We start from the raw sequence: 22,630 nt of genomic DNA on the forward strand, positions 1-22,630 counted from the left end.
TATATACCAGCTTTCAACATTTTCGCAATCGTAAAGCCCTTATACGACCTTTGTTAATAATGAAACTACTTACTGACCGTGTAAGGGGAATTTAATTTATGTATAGTCCGAGTGGACGGACGAGGGGGAGGTGAGGGGAGGGAGGGGTCAGCCTGTCTAGGCGATAGCATAGCGTGCTCCAACGGTCTTGTATACACGCCACGGTACAATCAATACCAAGTATACCTACATTAATTTACTAAGAAATTAAAAATAAATTTTACTAGAATACGCTGTTATTTTTATAATATTTTTAAATACAATAATTACCTTGATAATATTCTCATCTAATTTATTTTTAATTTCTTAGTAAATTGCTATTTAAAACTCAAAGCTTATACAAAATTTTTGTATGAACTTTAAGCTTGAGGTGGTGACTCAAAGAAGCGTCTAAAAGAAAAAGAATAACTTTTTTAATTGCTTGATTAATGTACAATTTATATTTTGTTGATAAAAATTGCATAGTTAAATAAGTGTTTTGGTAAACTGATATTTACAAAAAAAATGGTATTTGCGTCGAGAGCAGACTGATGTTGATTACACAGCAGATTCTATAGATATTCAATTATTTGAGACAATACAAACCAATTGCAAGCTTGAATTGCTCTATATATTATTATGCAGGTCAATATTCAATTGTATTGTCATTAGAATTACACGTGCGCGCATTGACAGTCCCATGACACACTGTTTAGACTTTACATCAATTTACATTTATAATATATCTATATCAAGCGTAGTGCACTATCGGCCTAGCCTTCTTCACAAAATATATTGGAGCCGGTTTCCAGTCTCATCGGATGCTGCTGAGTACCAGTATTTAACACGGAGCGACTGCCTAAAGTTCTTTGTAAATGCTAGGCGGGACCCACAATTTAACGTGCCTTCCGAAAACACGGACAAACTCGATATGTATAATATGGTCACCTTTCTACTGACCAATCTCGACAAGCGTGGCTTACTCCAAGAGATCGATCCGGGCGGCCGTTGTTACTTAGCCACGAGCTCATCCTATATCGAAGCTTGTAAAAATGAAATATTCGATAAACCGATAAAAAATAAGTAAAAAAATCACCCACGTGGCTGCCGTGTACGAAGCTTGCTGTCCATTAAATAAATGGAACAGTTTTAGTGCTTCTTTTTCAATGCTGTATAACGTGAAGTTTCCCTGAACAATGGCTTTGTCATGAACCACTTCACAGACAAAATCAAGTTTATTCTTTAAAGTCTAATTTTATACCAGTAGTTTCACGATTAGTTTCGAAACGACTTCATAAGGAGTTCATCAATTTTATTGTCTTTGTGAATAATAATATGCTTGTTACGCATTTTCTTCGCCGTCAGTGGACGGATTTCAAATTTATTTCTTTTACTGTACGTAATTTTTGTGTAGCCACAAAATATATTCGACTGTATCCCATCTGGCCCGGTGACTTGGCCCGGCACCGGGCCACATGGGAAAAAAAAGTTTTAACTGGCCCGGTGCTATGTATACCGGGCCAGTTGACACAAATCGAGTGCCATCGTCCCCGGTAAGGGGAGAATAGAGGATACGCCTCGTAATTTGTGAAATACTAACTACATGCATCTATGAAAGGGATTGAACTTATAAATCAAACTGTTTAGTATAAAATAATCAGATTTTATTGTGAATGACGCGATATCAACTTGTGTCATAAATCTCAACCTAAAATAGACTATTATAAGTAGTTTTTTTTTAATTTAAACATAATAACAATATTTTATATTTATTAATATTTTGTTGCATTCATAGTATTTTGGCTTCGTTGATTAATATTAGGTATTTAAAAAATATTGTTATTATATTCAAATTCAAAAAGATCTACTTTTGGCTTCGTTGATTAGTATTATTATAAAAACATTGTTATTATGTTCAAATTTAAAAACATCTACTTTTGACTTCGTTGTTTAATATTAGGTATTATAAAAATATTGTTATTATGTTTAAATTAAAAAAAAAACTACTTATAATAGTCTATTTTAGGTTGAGATTTATGACACAAGTTGATATCGCGTCATTCACAATAAAATCTGATTATTTTATACTAAACAGTTTGATTTATAAGTTCAATCCCTTTCATAGATGCATGTAGTTAGTATTTCACAAATTACGAGGCGTATCCTCTATTCTCCCCTTACCGGGGACGATGGCACTCGATTTGTGTCAACTGGCCCGGTATACATAGCACCGGGCCAGTTAAAACTTTTTTTCCCATGTGGCCCGGTGCCGGGCCAAGTCACCGGGCCAGATGGGATACAGTCATATATTCGATGCTCCAGCTCTTGAAATTATACATATCGGAACCACAATCGAAAGAGGAAATATAATTTCGAGGCAGAATTCGATTTTCATTTATAAAATTGAATAAGATGAGCAACTGCTGTAATACAATTATACGGCGCTTATTAAAACGTTTTCGTTTGGAAAATCTAGAATGTCTTTAAAACTAACTTCGTACTAGATATTTAAAAAAAACCGGCCAAGTGTGAATCGGACTCGCACCTATAGGGCTAACCTAAAGGGCTACCAATATCTATGAAAAAGGCAAGGAAATTGTTGTATAAGAAAACAAATTAAAGGCAAAAATTTAAAGTTAAGGATCCAAATTAAACTTAAATAAAACTCATTGGACAACTCACACCCGGTTATATGATTCCAAACTAAGCAGAGCTTGTACTTTGGTAATTAAATAACTGATAAACATACTGATATATTTTTAAATGTTTATTTGATTCAGATTTTAGTATTTTTTGGTACAACGGCGACGAAAATAAGCTGTAAAATTTTTTACTGTCTACCTATCAGTCGATTCAAGCTGTGAGGCTGCGTACATCCTTTTAACGGACGACGGCGTCTTTGTACACGTGTATCGTTTTACCCTTTAGTTACGGAACCCTAAACTTGGTTACTTTTAATAAAAGAAAACCATTTTTTGATTGGATCTTAGTGCTTACTCGCCTCAAGGCTTTTAACGTTTTGTATTAAAAGACCATTTAGTCTATATAAATATTTTTGTAATACTAGCCTTTAGGGCTTAGTACCAATAGATATTGGTAAAGCAAAAAAGGCAAGGAAATTTAAAATGTTGTATTAGGAATCAAATTAAAGACATAAAAATTTAAGCATTTTTTCGGTACGTGAGCGAAAATACGTGACGTGTGAAAATTTCAACTATCTAACTATCAATCGATTTGGCTGTGAGGCTGTACAGCCATATAACGGACGACGGAGTCTTTGTACGTGTCGTTTCACCCTTTGGATATAGAACCCTAAAAGTAAACTTGGTTACTTTTAATAAAAGAAAACCACTTCTTGATTGGATCGTAGTGCTTACTCGCCTTAAAGCTTTTTATATTAACAGACAATTTAGTCTATATATTTTTGTAATACTAGACTGGTAATCAATGATATTTCCCAGAGCGGTTATAACACCCACACTATTGTGTTTTACAACCATATATTATTTCTTTGGTATCAAGTTGTTTCAAAGTGTTTTTGTCTGTCTAAATAAACATAAACAAATAAATAAATTCTGTGTCTACATTGCGGGACTAAGGATCAAAACTGAGCGACGAATTTTTCATAGCAATTTATCCATCTGCAGTCGAAGATAAAAGTCTTATTGAAATATTTGGTATTGTTCCTTACTTACTCCGTTGGCTCACCGACCCAAAATGTGTCTTGGCCTCCGACACGAGAGAAAAGGAAAAAATAAGTATTGTAATTTGTTGTTACTTGACTCTTATAATAAAACTAGCTGACCCGGCAAACGTTGTTTTGTCATCAAAATTAAATAAAAAAACATTGTCCAGCGGACAAAATTGTGAATCTAAACCATTCTCAGATCCCCTTGAACACACACAAAAAATTTCATCAAAATCGGTCTAATCGTTTAAGAGAAGTTCAGTGACATACACACTTACAGAAGAATTATATATATAAAGATTACTAGTTTATTTCATGCGTATTTTCAAAACTCGTTCGTTTCGCAGCTGTTTTTAGAGGTCATCGAACTTTAGCAATAGCCAAAAGACTGGGGTATATTTTAATTAAATAATAACTAATACAAATAAATCTCACCTGTCCAGTGATTGTAAAGAGCAGCGCCAGTATTATCCGCAGCGGTAACCGCGCGCGGTACGCCCGGTGCGACCACAGCCTGTGCACACCCGCCGTTATGCCGAACCCGGACGTGTATATTGTGCCTATAGCTGAAAATACAACAAACACCTTCAAAATAAATACTACCAATATTATAAATGCATATGTTTGTGAGAATGTATGTATGTTTGTTACTCTTTCACGCAAATACTACTTAACCGATTACGATGAAATTTGGTATATAGGTAGCTGAAGGCCCAGGAAAACATATGCTCCTTTTTATTCTGGAGTTCCTTCGGGGTCGGGATTTATATGGGAAGGGTTTTATTATATTGATAATAAAAGGTTTCATAATAACTATATTAAAGCAGTAGAGCGTAGATTGAAATTCAAGGCTATTCTTTTTAACCAAATTTAAAAAAGAATGATTCCATTCCATAGCATAATTTTAACTATCATAAAGTTGTCGGGAGGACTGATTTGTGTCGTATTATGATACATTAATTACAATACTTTTGAGCCCCTATTTTCAATTGAATTAAGTATGTTGAATTGAAGTTAAAAGAACTTACTTTTGATCACAAATAAGTTATCAGAAAAGCTTATGAATAAGATTCACTGATTCTTAGAAGTGTTAAATATATTAGTGTCTACGTTAACAAACTCTAACATGTTTTAGAAGAAAATCCTTTTCCGAGTAATATTATTTTGTTGAAGAAATAATTTTAAATATCAAAGGCTTTTGAAGACGTATTAAAAGGACGTAGATTCTGAAGCGATCACAATAAGGTTTCATATAGTTTGAATTTTGATAGTAGGTACCCAATTCTAGGGAATAATGAGTTACTGAAGAAATTACGTGAAATTTAAAGATATGCGGCAGATTTCACCACTTTTTGTTAAGTATCATTTAGCTAAAGAACTGGCAACATACATATTTTTTCATAAATCGACCGCCTATTTACGTCTTCTAATAGTTTACCTTATAGTCGATCGGCATCTAGTGTAATTTGAATAATATCACATATTATTTAGATGAGGTTACAGTATATATCTATACTAATATTATAAAGCTGAAGAGTTTGTTTGTTTGATTGTTTGTTTATTTGAACGCGCTAATCTCAGGAACTACTCGTCCGATTTGAAAAAATCTTTCAGTGTTAGATAGTTCATTTATCGAGGAAGGCTATAGGCCATATATCATCACGCTACAATCAATAGGAGCAGAGTACCAGTGAAAAATGTTACAAAAACGGGGAAAATTATGATTCTCTTATGTGACGCAAGCGAAGTTGCGCGGGTCAGCTAGTAATAACATAAAAATGAAGTGATGTATATTTTCCATTTCATTTACTTCATTTTTAATTTAATATATCTTATAAATAGGTATACCTATATAAAAAAAATATTTTTACAGCGCGTATTATTTACGCAATCAAAAGCACGAGTTTTATTATTACTGTATCTAAATATCGGCTTATTATTATCAGGTTTCCCGCAATATCGGTTATGAAGGCACTTCATTCAATTGTATATCTTTGAGTGGGGCTACAAATATGTGTGTATTTTCTTGACAACTCGTGACTAGTCCGGAATACTAATGTTGTCGTATTATATTTTCGCAACAAGAATTATGAGTGGCATAAATCATTTATTTGTGTTGATATGAATTGGCGATATAAATAATATAGGCTTCCCAGAATGAAGTATTCGAGACCTAACTAACTTAACCCTTTGCCCAGCAGTGGGACAATAACGGGTTAGTTTATTATATAGAGGTACAGTGGGAGTAAATAGAAAACCATTTAGATGAACATCACAGTATACAATTGGATGCTGTTGTCAAGAGCAGTTATGAAAGTCATCTACAAAACAATTTAAAAAATTCGTTTCAAATGTTTCAGTGTTCAGACGGTATGCTCTTATATTTAGTTCGCAGTAACATATAATAACATTCTCTCATACTCCACGGTGCTAACATTTTAACAGCGTTCCTGTAATTTCGCTCACACTGGAAACATAATTTAGTAAAGTTATGATGTCAAGGTGCCAGTCGACGTTAACTCAGAAAAACTAATGCATTTTGTATTGGACAGTGATTAATGAATGTACGCTCACATTCCCCGTTCATTTACTTTAGATAATTCCACTTCTGGTTACAACATTTAGCGCGGATTATGAAACTCTTTGCAGGAAATTCGTAACATTCCAAAAGCTTGTAGATTTATTAATTAAATAGTTTATGAACTTACCAAATAGTGTTGTGAAGATCCTAACTTGATTACTAACGATCAGGTACAGTCCAACAATTGTAACTAAATGCAAAGATATTTGTACTATGAGGTCTGGCCACTTGAAGCGAGGAGTGAACTCCATCGCTTCATATTTGCTAATATCAAAGTCTGTGTCACTTGTCACTTTCCCTTGATCACTATCACGCAACACTGTGTTGTTGTTTTCATACACCACATCATCACTTTGGTAAGTAGCTGGTCTCTTTTTTAAATCCGAATGCATTTGTTCACCACACATTTCGACGTTTTGCTGAGCCGGAGCCATACTGCGAAAAAACGAAATTGAATTTATAAATAGAATAAATCTCATCTCATCTATTACATTCTTAGAGCATTCAAACATTTCGTTTGGAAACGAGGACAATGACGTCCATTTCTATTTCTTAAATAAAATGTGAATAATGAAATGAATGAATGAATTTTGATGCCTGATGTTTGACTAACACACAAAGATTTTGCTAAGCCTTTCAAACTGAAAGGATTACTTACTGAAAGTTTTATGCCGATGGAAAATATTCAGTGACTAGTAAAAGCTTTTTTTATCATGCTCTGTCTTCGTTCAACAAAAACTTTTTGTTGTAAAAGAAACGTGTGTTACCGTATTTTTTCCAGTATTTAACTATTATATTTTAGGTTTATTTTAGTAAAACTTTAATCAAAACATTTGATCTAACAATACCGCGAAGCACATCGATAACGCACACCCTTCTGATAGCAGACTGACAGTAGAATATCAACAATTTACCTTTTATATATCCGATAAATTCAATAACACTGAGTCATATATGTGTTATAGGTAAAAAAATGTGAGTATAGATTATAATGCAGCGCCGATGAGTAAGCTTACTTGAGTATTATCAGTTGTAGTGGTTTGTTATCACAATATTAGTAAACACAGGTGTTCCTCAAATCGTCGAGGAAGTTGACTCAATGAACCGTTTGGGTTTGGCGACTTAGATTTTGTAGTACAGTCAATACATTATTTTTATCCGTTCTCGGTACTCGTGGTACTAAGTCTTCGCAAATAAAACGTCTTACGGGACTCGCTTATTCAAGAACATAATATACTTCATAGTTTGAAATTCCGTTCGGTACTTGTTAGGTAAATTCCTGGAAAAGGTCATGGCCCATAATCCGACCCGGTTCAAAAATGTTTTTGTACATAAACGAAAATGGTGGTAAATAATGTAGGTATAACCCACTTTTCATTATATGTAAAAATAAAAAAAATATTCCATGGAGAGATCGTTCAGAAGACCCCTAAAAATTGGGAAATAATTACTTGAGATTAGCCAGATCTTACTGCCACGAGCACATGCGACCAAATGGTCTGTACACATTAGAAGTGTACAGACACCGCATGTTAGTTGACAACAAAATATTAATTAGAGGGAGAATTCAGTCTCGACATGTCAGGAGTAAACAATATTATACTTATGTTTTGGTGAATCCAACACGACATGGTCGAGAGAGTATCGAGGGATACTACTGTTCATGTATTCACGGCCGCCGCACTATAGGAAGTTGTGCCCATATTGCAAGCGTAGTACACTTTTTATCCTGGGCCAGACATCAAGAAAATATTGATACACCTGCTGCTTTCTTGGACAATGTAATAGATATTGATGAAGCTGAATAAACATTAAAAAAAAAACATGTATTTTATTTTCTCTTCCCTAAAACCACAAGTTATAAGTTAAGTTTTCAATTACAGTAGATTACAATTTTTTATTATTATTATTTTATGTTCCCCATCAGCCACAATAATGCGCCAGTTACCATTGAAAAGTACAATCATTTGTCTTTGATACCCGCCATATTTCATTTCTGTACGCCGTAGGTATAGTTTTCACACTAAATGGGCCATGACCTTTCTAGGTCTTCGGATTAGATCAGATTTCTAGAATGGAATAAAAAATTACCCTTCTACTTTACTTTATTATCTTTTTATTTCGTCGATTTCCAGGTGTTTATCAAATTCCACGGTGAATTCTATTTTTAGAACCCCGTTGTTGATGCCTAACAGCTTTTGCGAGGTTTTATTACAAGAATTTAATAAACCGTTGGAAAAGCACCTACAAATTGTTCAGTGTATATATCACTAAAGGGTATCCAAAACTCGCTAAACTTGTATTGAGCTGCCAATATTGGATTCTACGAAGTTCATAAATTGTACGTACCCGCTGCACTTACTGAATGTGTAACGATATCGAACAAAATTATAAAGACTGCAGCTGCTTTGAGTAAAATGAAATTGGATTGGAATATTAACTATTCAGATAGTTTGAAAAAGCATTGTGGTTTATTCTAAGATATTGCAGACACAATGTCTTCCACAAAATGCAGTTGACACATAGTAAAAAAAAGTTTTAAAGGACATTTGGAATTATTTCTACGATAGTAATTTTGTGTTAAAACTTAAGACTGCGGCCATTATACACTGAATATAAATTATTTTGTGGCAGCAATTAGGGCTATTATTTAAGTAAATGAACACACCAGTCCTAAATAGGGTTTTTAGATTACCACCGAGACCTAAGACGTAATTGTCTCTCAACATATAGATTCTCGTACGACTGCATTGTAGACTGCAGCGATATGAATGGATCATAAAGTCACGCAGTTTAATTATATACAATTACCATTGTTTTTCTGTGTGTACGATGAACGTGCGCCATTGTTATTAGCTCTTAAACTACGAGATTTATGACCATTTACATCTGCACTAGTGTGAAGTTGCCTTGACTATCTTCCTCGCTACAATGAACTTAAATATTACGTATTTCCATTTTCTTTCAGTCAAGGATAAAATACGACGTATTGAGGTAATATCGAAACATTTATTTATCTTGAACTCTCAGTATGACAACATCGAGCAAGTTCAATAGCTGTTTTTCTAGTCAAAGGTCAGATAGGGACAAGAAGTGGCCTTGAAGTGCTTACCAATAACACGTCAGTCAAGTTTTATGGTGAAACATCGTTTATTGACAAAATATCTTTACATTTTCCAAAATATATATAAACATATTTGTCAAGAACTTCTTGAGTATATTTTCTTGAAAAAGTAATTATTTTATTCCAAGAATAGCTAAACTCAACTCCCAAAGGAACGTCAAAAGAGTTTCAATTCATATTGTAATAAATATTCATGGTCATTGCTGAAAACGAATATTTTATATGGCTTCGCATTGTTGTTGGTTACAAAAGGCCTCGGACGTATAAATATAAGTTGTTACTATTACAGTGTATTTGCGTGGCCGAGACACTCAAATATTCACTCATCATAGGTGTGAGACTCACGTGCCTACTATTGTTACTATACAATTTTCATGAACTGCCCATTACGAAATACGAATTCGAGTTAAAAATGCGAGCTTTTGTTCACGGCTTCAATATTAAATTAATTTAGCTGTTCTGAAAAATGAAACTTTATTTTCCAGAACAGTTTTTTCCGGAGTTTTAATGAATTGATGGTCTTCATAAAACAGCCACACGGTTAAACTGTAGTACGGTAGCACTTTGCACAAACACTATCCTTATTTTACAAGTATACACATAATAAAATCTTGTTGCCATCGTTTTCTGTGATACAAATTATATTAAACCATAGTTGACTGAATATAATAGAATTGAATACACTTCATAAACGTATAGAAATAGTTAAAGTTTAAGAACCGTGCAAACACTGTGAAACAGATTTATCATCTTTCAAATGTGCATTTTGCGATCATACGATATCAAACTGAAGTCTCTTTGAAATTGAGTTTTAAAGAGGATCGACGTTATATGAAAAGTGCTCCGACAGCGGTTTGAAGGGAAATGAATGTTTCGATATCCAACCCGTTAGAGACGAGGTGATGAAGTGGAGAGTGAAACATATTAAGTGATTTGCAGTTTCTGGACAGAGGCTTTTTGCTAAAAAGACAACTCTCGCACTAAGAAATGCTCTTGTGTCGCGGGGACTTTTACAAACATACAAACAACGGACATAAAGTACAACCAGACCCGAAACAATTATTTGTGGATCGCACAAATAATTGTTCCGTGTGGGATTTAAACCCACGACTCAATGCTATAAAGCGTGGCGACCTAAACCACTGCGCCACGGAAGAATATCATCACAATGTATTGGCCATAAGCCTAGTCAGTCTACAGAGCAATTACTGATTTCTCATTAGAGCCAGTGAGCTATCAAATCATTTAGCCACATCGAATTGTGTCCAAGGATTACATTATGGGTTTTAGCTTAATTGAAACAGCTGATGGAATCCTTAGTTTACTTATCCGACTGTAATATAGGGTATATATAATATTACTAGCTGACACGGGAAAAGTTGTTTTGCCATTTAAATAAAAAAAAAAATTGTGTAACTATTATACACATATTATACACTACAGGGGTATGAAAAATAGATGTTCGCCGATTCTCAGACCTAATCAATATGCTCACAAAATTTCATAAGAATCTCGAGAGTACGGTAACTAACATTGTGACATGGAAATTTTATATGTAAGATACATGCGAAAATGTCTACCTACAGATGTCTGTTACACTTTAACATAGAAAATCCTGAACAGATTTTTATAAAATTTGGTAAACCGGTAGTTTGTAACATGGATTAGTACATAGCAAAAGCGTGCAAAAGCTAGTATAGAATATTGTAGAGCCGTTAGTTTAGTTCTACAGTGATGTAATTTTGGATTGCGTTTATCAAACGGTTACATACATCGGGGAGCTCATTAGATATTACGTTATATTAACGAGTAAACTTGAGACAAAATAATGAATATAAATTATACAGAGTTATCAAAGCAATTTTATGTGTGTAAGCACTGAAGTTTTCTGTTTAAATTTAGCTCCTGACATACTTAGAGGTTAATATTATTAGAGAGGTACTTTATAAACAGATTTATCATTATAATGTTATTAAGATAATTTACTCGGCGCCCCCGCGCTAGCAAGGAATTTTTATTAGGTTGGTACTAGGTATTACGCGATTTTATTTAAGTATATTGGTAATTATTAATTTACCTAGTAAAAAAAGCTTTGAGTAATGTGTGGTACCGTCATAAGGTTTCGGATTGGACTCCCGGTTCGACATTTGCTCTTTTCTAATTTATATTTATGTGATAGAAGTAGGAATTTTTATATCTTCATTAGTTAGTACAATGTTCCTATTACGTCACTAGTTTTCCCAGAGTACAAAATATAAAATATGATACACGTACATTTCAACATTTACCTAGTTATTTCTAGTTTCTATGAAACACTGACATGGCTCATATCCATCCAAACTGGTACCGAGAATTTCCTGACAAAGTCTATGAAGCTAGAATTTTTGATGTACATTCGCATACGACCAGACCGCAAGGCCGGTAACGGAACACGAATATTCGATACTATCGTAACGCCCACGTATCGAGTTACGACATTTCTACTGAACTAAAATATGTCTGTCAAAACATGCTGCAAACTCTGCATCTCTCTGCTTCATTGGAATCTAGTGACCTTAAAAGTAATTTCTAACAAAACCCTTACCAATTATACACTTAAATCTTCTAATACACACATAACTTCGAAAAGTCATTGGTGTGTTGCCTCGGGTTCGAACCTGCGACCACTTGCGTGGGAGGTGTCAACTTATACCACTCGGTTATCACTGCTTTGTTTTTTTTGCTGTGCATTGATTTGGTGGTAGCCGAATGAAAATCCGTTCACTAAATTTTTAATTTAAAGCTAACAGACAGACAGACGTGGCTAGGTGACTTTACTTTCTAATATGTTACTTTATCATTATTCTATGTATAGATATGTAGTGACTTGTGATTCAGAACCTATATGGTAATGACTCAAAATAAACAGAGCAAGTTAATTGTTCCAGTAATGAATATTTATTAACTCGTAACTACTCTATTACCAGTGTCATTGTATACAGTAATTATATACATGCATGTAATGAAACGTTGCCTGCATTATTGTTGCACAATAGTACTTTTTTAATTCGTAGTAGTGCATTGCAAGTCAAATTTCCTCGAAAGTTAAACTACTGAGCGATAATTTGAAATTCAAAATACGCCTTCTAATATAAATCTTATGGAACTTTCCGAAATACTTAATTAAGAGCAATAATTCAATTATTAGAACAGATTTTTTATCATCTACATATTTTTTTAATCTTCTTATCTAATTAAAGGACAATATTTTTTCTTCAAAACTACAATATACAAACAAAACATAGGTACTGTTTACAAACATACCCAAAAGGTACTCTGGATCGCAGTGACTATTTAACTATTTATTCTGCGCTGGAATCAAACTAGCTGGGCCACTGCGCTATAAACATAGGCAATTTCTGACAACACTTAAAATTATCTTTAAGCTCTTGTACTAGGAAACCTATATATACTCGAGTACCACTTCGGTGTACACAATTGTAATTGGCCATGAGTCACGCTGTAGTGGTTACGTCATTAAGAACCGCGCACATAATTATTTTTCTCCATCACTCTATTAAGAATTGGCCTCTCAGGTCAGACGGCACCTACGGCTGCGGGATAATGCGTTTATAATTACATATTTTGTTCGTGTCGAAATTATGTCACTACATGCAAATGTTACGAAATTTCACAAGTTTTGAAATTGTGAAAAATAATTGGATTTCCACCAATAATTGGTTTAGTTAGTTATTAGGTTCGTTTTTAACGCAACATCTGTTTATAATTTTAGACTGCCGCCATGGCGCAGTGGTTTAAGTTGCCACGCCACTTCCATTGGGTCGAGAGGTCGTGAGTTCGATTCCCACATGGAAACAATTCTTTGCGTCCTTTATTTGTATTGCGGGAGGCGTCTTTTCTTTAACAACAAGAATAATATCGACGAGTCTAACTCTTTTATTTTGTGTCTATTTTCAGCTTAACAAAGATAATCACTTCCTATCCCGATCAAAACCCCTCTATTAAATAAACTAATAGAATCGAAACGGCCTTGCATAAACGTAAAACTATAGCTTGTACAACAGCTATAAACTATCTAAAAATTGTGTTTAAATTACAGATGTTAAATATAAACAAATCATCGTCACTTTAGTGATCTCAAGATTGTGTAGCGATCAGGTGAGGTCGCGTTACTGTTTATGTTTTTTGTTTGCTAACAGTCTTTTGATGTTCAAGGTCTACCTACGCCACTCGGCCACTTCGCGTTAAAGGCATCTGTTCTAATACCTATCTGAAATGATCCGTAACTGTATACAATGGAAAGGATAATTGAACAATTTCGATGGCTGACGCTTAATCGGGCGGAAAAATATCTTTCTATTTTTGTACTGTTTGGGTATTCTTGTGGTTGAATTTCTATATTTGAATACATGAGTCGACTGACTAATAATTTGGGTTGAAATACCATAACAATGCGAAACCATTGGATCGAGAAACGTAAATTGTATATAAAGATTTCACGAATAAGAGAGCATTAAGAAAGGGTTTTAAAAGAAAAAAACAATATGCCCAGGCAAAGGGCTAGCACAACAATTCACAAACAATTTATAAGCGACGCGTCTATTTTATTAAAACTTTAAACTATTGTCTGGCCTTAAAAAAACTATTCTATCAGAAAGTAGGATTAACGAATTTATTAAAAAGTTCTAAACTTAACGTATACGTGTGAAACGAAATGCTAATTTACGAAATAAGAAACATGTATTTCTTCAAACGAACCAAACAAAAATAGTACAGTGATACTATGTTAAGATATGTAAGTAGTTGCTACCTGTAGCTTTGACGGCCTTCAGTGTCTATTAGATAAAGTGTGATAACACGCAGCTTAACCAACAGATTCCCAATCATATTGTTTGTGATTGTATTGTCCGAAATACCTACATACTTCATGCCTTACAGACAGCCACAGAGATAAGAATGCACACTTGAATATTGAGAAATTTCATTTGATCGTAAACTAGAATTTAGGTTTGTGTGCAATTCAAAATATTTAAAGTTATCGCTAGTATTCTATTTGACCACTATTATTGTCTTTCTATGCATCGTTGAGCTGTTTTAAATTAACTACTCGCAGGTAATTTTAAATACTATACAATACTATAGGCATAGGCCTATACTATAGTATAGTATATAAGTGAATATAGACTCAACAGTGGGTGGAAACGGGCTGATTAAGTGAGTAGATAGATATTTAATTTTACCACCCTTGAAATGCAGGCAGGATTTTTGCATATTTTGATATGTTTATCGTAAAATCTATACAAAAACTCTTCAACTAAGTGAAGAAACAGGTGCTGACACTTGACATATTTCATACCACTTGAGATAAACCTAACATAATATTTCGATAAGTAAGTAATTGAATCCAAAGCAAACAAGAAAGTCGAATTATAAACTTACAAACAAAAGGTGTCATAAACAATTATGTTCTACAAGGCTTTCCTTCATAAAAAATACGTTGTTATCGTTAACAATACGCCATTGGAATACCATTAATATATTAAATAAACCTTTCAAATATGTGTTGTAAGCATTCCGACAAAGTATTCATGTTCGGTTCAAAGTTGATTGTGGTCGCCACGAAATTCGTAATCAGATTAACGACAAGCATTCTCCTGTAAGGCCTAACCGAATTAAGTGAAATTCAGGCACATGTTTAACTATAGCCTGGAAAAAATGAAAGTTACGTTAAGAAATACAAGTGGGAAAAGAAAAAACAAACTTAAATACTTAGAGGAAAGGTAACATAAGTTTGACCTTACTAAAATTAAAAAAAAATCATTCAAAGTAAATGCAGCTTTTCATTAGTGAAACAACTATTTAAATCGGCCTAGTAATTCTTGAGACTAACGAAGTCAAACATACATATACAATGTTTCCATCTCTATAATATTACCGGTTCTCGTATCGAATGCAGTGTAATGTGTACTTACGTCACAGTACGTCACGTTTCAACATTTATTCTCAATCAATTCCCGTCTGACTTATTGTTTAGTCTGCTTCGTATGATCAGTGATACTGTACCAAATGAAAACGTTACAATCTAATCAAACGTATGTTCCTCTCAACGTTTGGTAAACGATTACTGTGGAACTTTTAACTGTGGTTAAGTAGACATCTGTGGCGTGCAAACATTCGTTGTTAAAGTTTGTTGTGAATTCGTTGTTAAAGTTAAAATATTGTTGTGAAATTTTTGGCCGAATGCAAAAAATATAATTTAACTAGCGGACCCGACAGACGTTGTCCTGTCTAATAACTTAAAAATTAATTAAAGAGACATTGTCCAGCGGACAAAATTGTGAATCTAAACCATTCTCAGATCCCCTTGAACACACACAAAAAAATTCATAAAAATCGGTCCAGTCGTTTAAGAAAAGTTCAGTGACATACACACTTACAGAAGAAATATGTATATAAAGATTTCAAATAATGTTCAAAAGTATTTCTATCGCTACGATGTACAGCACATCAAAGTAACAAAGAGTTATTTAAAGTTTCTAAAATTGATCGTAAGCTAATTCAAAATCTACGCTTGAGTTGAACAATTTAAACGCTAGATTCTATACTAAATCCTTTTCTGATTTTTTTTTAAGGTTAACTTGTAAATGCGTGTCTATAACCTCTGTAATATGAATAACGTATTTATACTCAATGTTATTGACAAAGATCGTAAGTTTGCTAATGACAAAATGATTGAAAAGCTATAACGAGTTCTATAACGTGTGACTGACTATCGAATTTCGATGTCTGGAGCCTCCAATACATTTACTAGAAAGCAATATTTAAAATTGCTACATTCGAAGAAATTTAATAAACCATCAGAGTAAAATGTCAAGCATAAATAAATTGATATATTTTAAAATTACTCCTTTTATTTACACTATCTAGAACTAATATCATATTTCATACTTCAAATGATTTTTCGATGCGAATAGAGTCTATAATTTTATTAGATACTAGCTGAAACCTTGCTTTGCCATATAAATAAAAAAAAAATAGTTTCACTTATGGGTATGAAAAATAGATGTTAGCTGATTCTCAGACTTACTCAATATGCTCACAAAATTTCATGAGAATCGGTCAAGCCGTTTCGGAGGAGTATGGCAACGAAAACGGTGACGCGAGAATTTTATATATTAGATTGATTTACACTACACATTCCATACAAATAAATGACGTAGAATATGGAAACCGAATATTATGAGACAAGACAGTAAATATACCACAATTATCTTCAAGGAGAAGTGTTCATTTGTTTAACTATTTCCCACACCTAGAGATAACAGTATCGGGTAGACGAGCCTATCTATCGCCAGTTATCGGTAACAACTTCGTTATGTCTACACAATATACACATGCATAGTTATCTATACGTCTACGCTGCAATCTTGTTTGCTGTGACTACACTTTTATCAGTCGGTCGTGCTCAATGCGATAATTTATACAACAGGTGTGCTGTGGTTCTCGTATTCGTACTATTTCAACTTAATTACGTTAAAATACATGTTTTAAAATGTGTAGTTTTAACCGGCATTTGTACACGACCAGTCTTGAATTCATGTCTAGCAATTTTGTTTATAATTACAAACTTCCAATGAATTTACATTGGTATAGTGTTACTAGAATTGAAGATCAAACGCTTTCGTTTTTAGAATCTCTTTAATAGAACTTTGTTACAATGTAGATCTCACAAAATTAAGAGTATTATCATACGCCTGTTAAATTTTAGGCCGAAAGCAATATTTAATTATGTATTTAGAGCACTTCAGACAACCAAGGAATTTGTTTCTTTAAGCAGCTGTGATCAAGTCTATCAAAGGTGTTTTAAAATACGATTAAGTAACTGCCAGTTTCCGAAATTAATACTGTTTGTTACTAACCTTTATTAAAAAAATCCATCGTAACATTCTCTCTACTAAAATGCGGTATTAAAGTGCTTGAAAATATTTTGTCGATAGAGGGTGTGATCTTACCACCACAAAAGGAATTAGCAATATAACCCATTAGGCACTTTACCCGCGCCCGCTGACGCAAGGGTAAGCACAGATTAGAAACACGATACTCCTTAGATGGAAGCCGATGAAAAAGTCACAAATGACGACGCCAACGAGTGTTGGGTACTTACGTAATATCTTTATGAGATAATGAATTAGAATTTATGCTTTAAGTATCATCATTGTGTTTTATTGTATATTATCTTTGAACAGTCATCAACTGAAGCGAAAAATAGCTTGTTAGAACTGATATAAGTACGTAGAACAATTTTGTGCAGCCGGTAGTATCGACTAATGTTTGAAGTTTGAAATATACTTCAAAATCATACCTATGACATCCGCTAGAGACGCTGATCAAATTTCAAACAAGTTGATACCTAGGCAGTTATCGATAGTCGATAGTACTAGAAAATAGTCCCACAGAGACCAGAAATTATAGCACGTGGTTTGTTCATTTATTCAAAAAACACACCACTAGTGACATGTGCTTGTCACTTATGACTAATGTTTGACTGACATCTGACACAATAGTTCTCTACAATTATACCTAAAGTATGTAGGTTTGTTCGGAGAGCTAGTGGTACTATATTATATACCGTTCATAATTACTTTATACGCGAGGGAGTTAATTCATGCCTAGAGGTGTGTGGCGTTCTGTTAAACACACTGCGCTTTATTTTCCCTTAAAGACATGGCAAAGGGAAAAGGTATAATAATATTACCTATATTGTTATAGTACTTACAACACCATCGTTTTAGACGATTATTTTATATTAAGTAAGTTTTTTTTCCTTTGCCGTCTTATAGTGGACGGAAAAACCATAGTTTTGAGGAAAAATTAGTCTCATTCATAGTAAAATATCAGGCATGTTTTATCTGAGTGCTTTGTTTAAACAAAAAATAACTATACTGATATGTTTACGGTAAAAGGCCGAATTAAATGCATATATTTAAATTATATGCATGCGTGTTTTTGTTATTCCGATAAAAGTACTAGCCAACACTTTTTTTGAATAGTGATTAGATGGATGGAGCACGCTTTCCTAGAAAGAACCTTTCACTATTGACTTTAAGAGACACTGACTATAATCATATTTATCTGGAAACAGAGAAGCAAGCACTGAGTTCCACAACCTGGCAGTGCGCAAACGAAAAGTGAAGTAGAATCGCTTGGCGGGCCTTGCCTTGACATTTTAAAGCAAAAGAACTCAACAAGGCATATATTAATAGAGATGAAATTCCGCCAACTAGTAAAATAATCATTATAAAGCATATTACTCAAACATACTTTATGATAACATTCTTTAGTAAACAAAATAAACGCAAAATCTTCGAAGTAAAATGATAAAGGAACAGTTTATTACACGATGTTGACGAGGTGTAATTTCTGTTGATAGGTAAATCTTATCATCGTATAATCTGTTGTATTTGTAGGCTACAGTCTTAAATGAAATTTGATTAAAGTTACAAATGAGATTGTGATTATGAGATCATGTGTGCATATGAACAATGCCACTGGATTAACTGGCACAAGCATATTTAGCTTGGTTCAATTAACATGAACATTGTGGAGCCGTACACTGTACAGTCACGAACGAAAATATGTAAGATCTAAAATATGGACTTAATTTGATATGAGTGTTCGTAATACTGGGTTTTGGTAACTCTTCGTAGGGCTTTATAAATATGCAGAACTCAATATTATTACAGGCTAACCAGCAACCATACAACATTAAAAACTTAACATATATTATGTGCCCGCTGCCACATTTTAGTCGTACTCTTTTGTGTGAAAATATCAATTAAATTATAGCTATTAGTCAATATAAAAATACACGGTGATTTGAAACTTACTTTGAAGTTAATAAACAGTTGTAATTTTACTTTTCTCATCGACAAAATATGATGTTTCAATGTAACAATGTATGTCATATTTTGCTTTTGAGTGTACACAAACGCTATCATTCGTGTAAAACATTATGAACCAGAAACTCCTGAAGGCTAGATTAAAGCTTTGCTAATATTTGTCAGAGTTAAGATAATGATTTTGTTAAAATATCTGTATGCAGCATCACATGATACTTATTCACTTTATGGAAATTGGTTTATCAAATAATTTTGTTTCGTTACTGGTGGTACGATTGCAACTGAGTTAGATTGTTTATTATTAATCAACAATTAATCAATGCTAAACTTGTATTTTGCTGAAATATTGTCACCGCATAATTTCATTGCGATATACAAAATGGAAATAACATGTAATGTTACTACGATCACGTGGGTGTAATAAAGCTAGCCTTGAACATTTACATATATTATGTCATTAATTGTAACGAATGCCGATAATACGTGTCACTAATCTTTTTTAAGTCGAAATTTTCACACAAAATGTTGCTTGACAACAAGATGTGACGCTGAAATATACGTCCAGCCATCTAAATGTGTCTTTTATAGTGCATTTATATAACACGTATATAATTTTCAAGATTTATTGTGTTATGAAAGTCTAGTGCTCCGGTAATATACATAAATGAACTATATTTTATGATAGAGATATTATTTTACAGTATGTGTATACTAAAGTGGGAATGTATACAAGTAGATTAAACATATGTATATATTGCGTTAGTATGTCACGTCTATCTTCTCAGAAATGACATCATTGACTAGATTGTGTCAGAAATTAATGCGATCGTTCAAGGCCGTTCGTTCGAACGTGGAGGGCGCGGAGAAAGCATCGCACTTGTGTTAATATGCTAATTTTATTTAGAGGAAATGGCGGCATGTTTTTATTTTTGTCTTGTGCATAAAAATGTATGCGATAGATAAAAATATTTTTTTAGTTTCATGCCACTATGTAGCGCCAGCAAGAATTACATTCGTTCTATTTGAATCGTCATCCGAATTTATATGAATTATATCAACATCTTCTATCTTTCATGTTCTCAGAGGTGTATCATAATCATGGGACTTCGAGTGTAACTACACAACGAATGAAAGTGTTGGCATGTGATGACGTCACACAACATGTGTAACATGTTCCTTGTATGGAAATATCCAGTTTTTGTTACACTTTTAGATACGGTATAAGTAACTACTTCGGAGGAGGTAAATGTACAAAAACATTTATAATAGTTTCCTACTTCTGTTTATTATTATAGAGAACGATACCAACGTCAATTACATTTTTAAAGGTACAATGTTCACAGTCCAGAATCTTCCATAATAAAATTATCGTCAGGCATAAATGGTCCGAGGCCACCGGCACGACATTTGGACATTATTTCTAGAAAAACAAACCGTTTGTCTGAATCTATTCAATACCTAATGACGAGCCGAGCGTCGACTTTTGTACAAACATGACGAATTGTACACTAACTATATCGACTCAAATATTATGACTACATTCCGTCACAGCGTGTAACCGAGTAAGCAGATTCGAAGTGAAGCGATCTCTCAACAGGTGTTCTTACATAAGTATGATAAAACCGCTAGATCATCGAACGTTGCCCAACTAATGAAGATCACTATAATGTAACTACACAGTGTCACTGGCCGCCTGCGTGTAGCAACTCCTACTCACTAACTCACTAACCCGTCTCTGTGGTTACGAAAAAGAGAAAGCTTATCAAATATCTATGTTTTGTGCGTTAATTCAAATGACGGCGCGGGGGCGTCATGCCCTTTGAACACAAACAACTCCGCGCTACAACCTTAAACATGTACCTTTTGTTGTTTGTTAGTGTTATGTATTGACAACTATCTCTAATATACACTTTTAGTTACCTCATGGCGATGTTACACACACACACACATAAATACAATATGTTGACAATGTAACGTTATGAATTCTACTGCTTCGTAAATTTGAGTTATCTGTTATGATCCGGATGCTGGGTATTTCCAATATTTTGATGTGTAAGTATTATGAGATTGGCTGGGAGTGTTATGTAGGTAAGTAATACTTATTATAATGAACACGAGGCTATCAATATTTTAGCATATTGTAAATAAATAAATGTTAATATGTTTTGAACAAACGTAATGATGAACACATGACGTCCTTGACACACTACCTGAAAAGCGTCGCCTCCGCGACTGTTTACATTCACTTGTAGAAGAAAAACGCATTCACGCAAAATCTGTTTCTAAAACGTTCAGTCACACGAAACGGTTTTAACACAAATAATGTAATGAGAGACCTTGACGATTTTCGCGCGAAGAAAATGTACTTAAATTCACGTTCGACAACCGGCAAATAGTTGTGGTGGTGGGCGCGTGGTGGTGATCGCTCGATACAGGCGGCGCGCGCGGCGTTCTATGGTGGACTGGTGTCGCTGCTCAACACCACTGATGGGATGGGGTCGGCCCGACCTAACACTGCACTACCTATTCCAACTAGTACGTCTCCGTCACCTTGTAAACGACGGACGGACAATCCCGCTCGAGCTCGGCTCGACTTATTTACTTTCGTTAATTCTTTTCCATACTTTATTTTTACTGTATACATTTAAAATCTATCAACATATTTCATCACTTTCGGCTGTACATACTACTTTTTTTCAAGTTATCTTCAAATTCATATGTGACAAAATTATGTTGGAATGTTCAGATGCATTTATTACACACAGAATTTAATGGAAAATATTTGTTGTGTGGGTGATTTCGCACTCGGTTTCGGAGTCATGTCTATTACCGAACCAGCTTTGCATTCAGCAAAGCTGGTTCGGTACACGGTTTTATTTAGCTTTGATGAAGTAGTAATATTTTGGGACATATTATCGTGATAGATGGTCACAGTTGAGTCGGCAGCGATGCGTCATCGTGGCGGCAGCGGGGCGCGGCGACGGCCCACGCGTCGTGCGCTGAACCGCCGAACGAAGTACACGTATATTATAGCATAGCGTCCATAGCATCGCATCACACTACACGACGGGCGCTACGTAATTTTCCTCGCACGTGTTTGACACACTTATGAGTAGGGCCAGACGCGCGTTTAGCGGCCACACACCGCTTACCACTGACGTTCACGCGCCTCGGATAAACGCTCATATACATTAACTCTTCATCAATAGGATTTATGCCTTTTATTAACCTTTAAAATTATTTCCGAGTTGCGTTATTGGGTATATTCAGTGCCTTTGAAACCAATTCCATTGCACTCAACGCTCTCCACTCTGATATTG

At 34.2% G+C, this 22,630-nt stretch overlaps 1 pseudogene; it reads right to left on the bottom strand.

The window, feature by feature from the left end:
* The window catches only part of LOC142975340 (acyl-CoA Delta-9 desaturase-like), a 45,411-nt pseudogene extending 23,611 nt beyond the window's left edge, over positions 1-21,800 (bottom strand).
* Between the last annotated feature and the right edge of the window lie 830 nt (positions 21,801-22,630).

The sequence above is a fragment of the Anticarsia gemmatalis genome, chromosome 9 (genome assembly GCF_050436995.1).
Source record: "Anticarsia gemmatalis isolate Benzon Research Colony breed Stoneville strain chromosome 9, ilAntGemm2 primary, whole genome shotgun sequence".
Lineage (NCBI taxonomy): Eukaryota > Metazoa > Arthropoda > Insecta > Lepidoptera > Erebidae > Anticarsia > Anticarsia gemmatalis.